We start from the raw sequence: 6,412 nt of genomic DNA on the forward strand, positions 1-6,412 counted from the left end.
GTGCTAGGCAGTCACCTCCAGTGAAATTAGTTGATCTAAACTGCCTGTAATGTTTGGATGTCTTTGTTCTTGGTTCGATTTATGTGAATTTCAAGACTTGCACTGCAGTAGAGTCTCAAGTTTACTCTGCCCGTATAAAACTGTCTACTATTTACTTGAACATGCACTGCAGATATAAGGGAACGGGATGAATCTGTTCTCAAAGTCAAAATTATTACGATTTTGCCTCAGTTTTAAAAACATGCTCTGTCATGGTTCTGTCTGTAAAATGTGGTGCCTTTCTACAGACAATTTGTGAATGCTAGATCTACCTAGATCTGTATCGCGTTTCATTCCAGACTCCTCTCTTTGATTGTACTATTTGCTGTTTACGCACTAAGCTTATCACGATTCGTTTAATGTCCGTAACGTTTGGTAAACTCACCTTGCAACAGCTTCCTTGGCTTTGTTGGCATTTATTTTCAAGACAGCACAACGTAAGATTAGCTTCTGTTGGACATCAGGTAGAATGCGAGTTTTGAGACAACGACAGTCGTCCAAAGAAAGCTTGCTGTGGAATTTTGTTCTACATAATGACACATGTGATTCTGTATTTGTCAGCGGTTAATGTTAATTGTTTAGTTTTTCCTCTGTTGATTTCTTCCTTCCGAGTTGATCGTTATCATTCAAACAAGACCATCAGATAGCAAGGGTGGATCCAGGAAACGGGGGCACACCCAAACTGTTTTTCACGAACTTGAAGGCGCGAAGCGTCTGAATTGAGGGTGCAAAGCGCCTGAAAATGCCAGGGTGGGTCGGGTGCATGACCCCCCCCCCCCCCTGAATCTCTCTCTCTTTCCCTATAGGGGGGGGGGGGGGTCCGGGCCCCCTTCCCCGCCCCCCTTCTAAATCCACCACTGGAGAGTACCTCAGTTGCTCCTCAAAATGGACTGTGAATAGTGTGTTGGCTGTGTTGACCGTCAGAATTATTTTAAGAACCAGGCTGCTGCAGTCAGTTGACATGTTTCGCATAATGTAGGGTTCCCATGCATGATGCTGCATAGGTAAAGTAGCTTGTATAACCCGACTATTCAGGATCAAAACACTGTTTTTATTTGTGTAGGTTGTAGTCAACACAACTAATCGTATTTTGCCTTTTGTTTCAGAAAGGAGGATAAGCTACAACAAGATCGACGCTCACACACACACACATACACTGTCACACACACACACACACACACACACACACACATAGGTGGTTTTACAGTCATTTGGGGTCGGCTGTGTATCAAAATGCCATCTTGCTCAAAACACAGGCATTTGGGGTCTCTTTTGTTTTAAGTGTTAGAAAGTTTCTTAAAACTTCAATGAGCGTTAAATGCCATTTTAAAGTGTGAAAACTCATTTCAGGAGGTTATTACATAAAATGCAACCTCCAGCGTGATTTTTAGAAAAACAGACATTTGGGGACGATGTTTGCTGTACAGCAGTGAAATGGGGACGTATGTGTACACAAAGTGCAGAGCTAGAATTACGTTATCGGTGCTATGAATGTTTTAGGTGTTAGAAAGTTTGTTAAAACTTCAATGAGCGTTAAATGCCATTTTAAAGTGTGAAAACTCATTTCAGGAGGTTATTACATAAAATGCAACCTCCAGCGTGATTTTTTAGAAACAAACAGGTATTTGGGGACGATGTTTGCTGTACAGCAGTGAAATGGGGACGTCCAAAAGTGCAGAGCTCCCGCAGAGCTATATGAATGGTTTCATCACATACATGGCACTAGGCGACATATGTTGTGAAAAATTTTACAAATCACGTTTTTGCGCCCGATATTTTCTTGTCATCTCCAAAGTCAAGGGACAAACACGAAATTCCTTGACTTTTGGGGTAGCGCGACTCTGTTAATTTTAAGAATTAAAAAAAAAAAAATTCATTACTAGGATGTCCCATCGTTGGGAAATTCCGGTCGCTTCCTCCGAGTGGAAAGCTAGCAGTGACAGAGTCGCACTACCCCAAGTCAAGGGATCTATTAGTCCTGTTTCGCCGTTATCCCAATTCGCCCCCATCCCATTTTGGCGACATTTCTCAGGCCAAGTGTCATTTTACCACCATATCATGTACCATTAGCTCCACATCCCATTTTGGCGCAATCCCGTTTCGCCGTTATCCCATTTCGCCCCCATCCCATTTTTGCGACATTTTACAGGCCAAGTGTCATTTTACCACCATGTCATGTACCATTAGCTCCACGTCCCATGTTGACGCAATCCCGTTTGGCCGTTATCCCATTTTGCCCCCATCCCATTTTTGCGACATTTCATAGGTTATGTGTCATTTTACATGCCATTCTAAAGTGTCAAAACTCATTTCAGGAGGTTATTACATAAAATGCAACCTCCAGCGTGATTTTTTAGAAACAAACAGGTATTTGGGGACGATGTTTGCTGTACAGCAGTGAAATGGGGACGTCCAAAAGTGCAGAGCTCCCGCAGAGCTATATGAATGGTTTCATCACATACATGGCGCTAGGCGACATATGTTGTGAAAAATTTTACAAATCACGTTTTTGCGCCCGATATTTTCTTGTCATCTCCAAAGTCAAGGGACAAACACGAAATTCCTTGACTTTTGGGGTAGCGCGACTCTGTTAATTTTAAGAATTAAAAAAAAAAAAAAAAATCATTACTAGGATGCCCCATCGTTGGGAAATTCCGGTCGCTTCCTCCGAGTGGAAAGCTAGCAGTGACAGAGTCGCACTACCCCAAGTCAAGGGATCTATTAGTCCTGTTTCGCCGTTATCCCAATTCGCCCCCATACCATTTTGGCGACATTTCTCAGGCCAAGTGTCATTTTACCACCATATCATGTACCATTAGCTCCACATCCCATTTTGGCGCAATCCCGTTTCGCCGTTAACCCATTTCGCCCCATCCCATTTTGGCGACATTTTACAGGCCAAGTGTCATTTTACCACCATGTCATGTACCATTAGCTCCACGTCCCATTTTGGCGCAATCCCGTTTGGCCGTTAGCCCATTTCGCCCCCATCCCATTTTTGCGACATTTTACAGGCCAAGTGTCATTTTACCACCATGTCATGTACCATTAGCTCCACGTCCCATTTTGGCGCAATCCCGTTTGGCCGTTATCCCATTTTGCCCCCATCCCATTTTTGCGACATTTCATAGGCCATGTGTCATTTTACATGCCATTCTAAAGTGTCAAAACTCATTTCAAGAGGTTATTACATAAAATGCAACCTCCAGCGTGATTGTTTAGAAACAAACAGGTATTTGGGGACGATGTTTGCTGTACAACAGTGAAATGGGGACGTCCAAAAGTGCAGAGCTCCCGCAGAGCTATATGAATGGTTTCATCACATACATGGCGCTAGGCGACATATGTTGTTAAAAATTTTACAAATCACGTTTTTGCGCCCGATATTTTCTTGTCATCTCCAAAGTCAAGGGACAAACACGAAATTCCTTGACTTTTGGGGTAGCGCGACTCTGTTAATTTTAGGAATTAAAAAAAAAAAATTAATTACTAGGATGTCCCATCGTTGGGAAATTCCGGTCGCTTCCTCCGAGTGGAAAGCTAGCAGTGACAGAGTCGCACTACCCCAAGTCAAGGGATCTATTAGTCCTGTTTCGCCGTTATCCCAATTCGCCCCCATCCCATTTTGGCGACATTTCTCAGGCCTAGTGTCATTTTACCACCATATCATGTACCAATAGCCCCACATCCTATTTTGGCGCAATCCCGTTTGGCCGTTAGCCCATTTCGCCCCCATCCCATTTTTGCGACATTTTACAGGCCAAGTGTCATTTTACCACCATGTCATGTACCATTAGCTCCACTTCCCATTTTGGCGCAATCCCGTTTCGCCGTTATCCCATTTTGCCCCCATCCCATTTTTGCGACATTTCATAGGCCATGTGTCATTTTACCACCGTGTCAAACCACTAGCGCCACATTCCATTTTGTCGCCATGCCGTTTTGCCGTCATCCCATTTTGCCGCCATCTCTATTTCGCGACATTTTGGATTGTGGCAAAAATGGAATTTGGCCTAAACGGAATGTCTTCCTAGTTGAATAACGCAGTATAGTAGTATAGTGAGGCTTGGCAAGAAGAATAAATAAAAAATGTGATGGCGGCCAAATGGGATGGTGTCAAAATGGGATGACGTGCTATTGTTATGACACGGTAGTAAAATGACGCTTGGCTTGTGAAATGTCGCGACAATGGGATGGGGGATAAATGGAATACGGTGAAACGGCATGGCGGCCAAATGGGATATGGTGTCAAAATGGGATGTCGCGCTATTGTTATGACATGTTAGTAAAATGCCCTGTCACGTAGTCTCAATCCAAATTGGAAATCCATAGCATCATCATTATAATCATCCTCATCTCATTAATCATCCAAAATTATAAATTTTATAAAATGACGCTTGGCTTGTGAAATGTCGCGAAAATGGGATAGGGAAAAAAAATGGGACGGCGGCAAAATGGGATTGCACCAAAATGGGATGTGGATCAGCCACTAGATTTCCAATTTTAAAGTCTTAGGTATGACCCGGTGTGACGTTTTCATCTTTCGCCGTGTTGATATTTCGATTTTCGGCCTCGTTGATCTAGTATAAACTCTACACTGAACAAAAAAAACACCCTTCGATAGTACTGATGAGCGACCTTGTGTACCTTACATTCATGGGGCCAAATTTGTCCAACCAATTATTTTATTTAACTTAGAAATTTGATTCATCCTAAAATGTTTCCCTTCTTACTCAAGGGACGTAACCACTCGGTACACGTTTTCGAAGAATTCGATTTTGGGAGTGAAATCTATTTAATTTCACAACCAATTTTTTTCACATGCAAGAAACTGACATGCTTTTTGTCCATAAATAATTTCTCTTCTTAATTTTACCAGGAAACAACATTTCGGTCTCGAGTAAATATCGAGGGGGAAATATGTACACAGGCGAAAGATGAAATCGTGACACCGGCCGAGGTTCAAACCCACGACCTCCCGATCACGGGGCGGACGCCTTACCACTAAGCTAATCGTGCCGGTTTACCCTTGAGTGACAGACGGACAGACAAAAGAATATACAGACAGACCGTAATTAACACAAACACACACACTCAGCAGAGCAAAGCGGTATAACACACAAACTCAGCAGAGCAAGGCAGTATTACACACACAGACTCTGCAGAGCAACTAAGTCGGTGACACACAGACACAGTTATTTGGGGACGATGTTTGCTGTATAGCAGTGAAATGGGGACGTCCAAAAACCGATAGCTCTGCGCTGTGCTATGAATGGTTTCATCAGTTACATATGGCGCTAGGCGACATAAGAGTATTTCCAATCCAGTCAGTAGCTAGCATTCACGACCCTGACAACGGATGGTTTGAGTCTGATTTATGAGAATGAGAATGAGGGAGAGAGAGTTGTATTAAATTGAATTGAATTAAATTGAATTGAATTTATCTTTCTCTTAACACTGTAACAGAACAAGAAATGCTAAAATGTTTTTTTTCCATCCCGCCCTCGCCCATTGAGTTGAAATAGAAGTTAACCACATTATGTTTGAAAATGTTCCAGTGCTTTATGTACAATAATGTTTCAATACAATCATAGTGTATTAACATTTTACCAGTATCAGCTGCAAAATAGAAGTAGTGCTTTACAAGTTTCGAAAGAGAAACAGCATGTAATGATACGTAAATGGTGTACAGCAGTGAATTGGGGACTGTTTCCCAAACAGCAGTCAGATGGGGTCTGGTTGTTGTACAGCAGTCATTTGGAGGCACAAGCTAAAACTGCTTCAGAGATGTGTGTTTTTCATTGGCTTTGATCTCCGCTGAGAGGGAGAGAGTCAGAAAGAGCGACATAGACAGATAGACAGAGACAGAGAGACAGACCGAGACAACAAAGGAGAGGTTAAGGACACCCCCTTACCCTTGAGTGACAGACGGACAGACAAAAGAATATACAGACAGACAGACCGTAATTAACACAAACACACTCAGCAGAGCAAAGCGGTATAACACAAACTCTGCAGCAAGGCAGTATTACACACACACACACACACACTCTGCAGAGCAACTAAGTCGGTGACACACAGACACAGGTATTTGGGGACGATGTATGCTGTACAGCAGTGAAATGTGCTTGTTTGTTTGTTTGTTTGCTTCACGCCCAGCCGACCACGAAGGGCCATATCAGGGCGATGCTGCTTTGACATATAACGTGCGCCACACACAAGACAGAAGTCGCAGCACAGGTTTCATGCCTTACCCAGTCACATTATTCTGACACCGGACCAACCAGTCCTAGCACTAACCCCATAATGCCAGACGCCAGGCGGAGCAGCCACTAGATTGCCAATTTTAAAGTCTTAGGTATGACCCGGCCGG

This window comes from Littorina saxatilis, linkage group LG5 (genome assembly GCF_037325665.1).
Source record: "Littorina saxatilis isolate snail1 linkage group LG5, US_GU_Lsax_2.0, whole genome shotgun sequence".
Taxonomy (NCBI): domain Eukaryota; kingdom Metazoa; phylum Mollusca; class Gastropoda; order Littorinimorpha; family Littorinidae; genus Littorina; species Littorina saxatilis.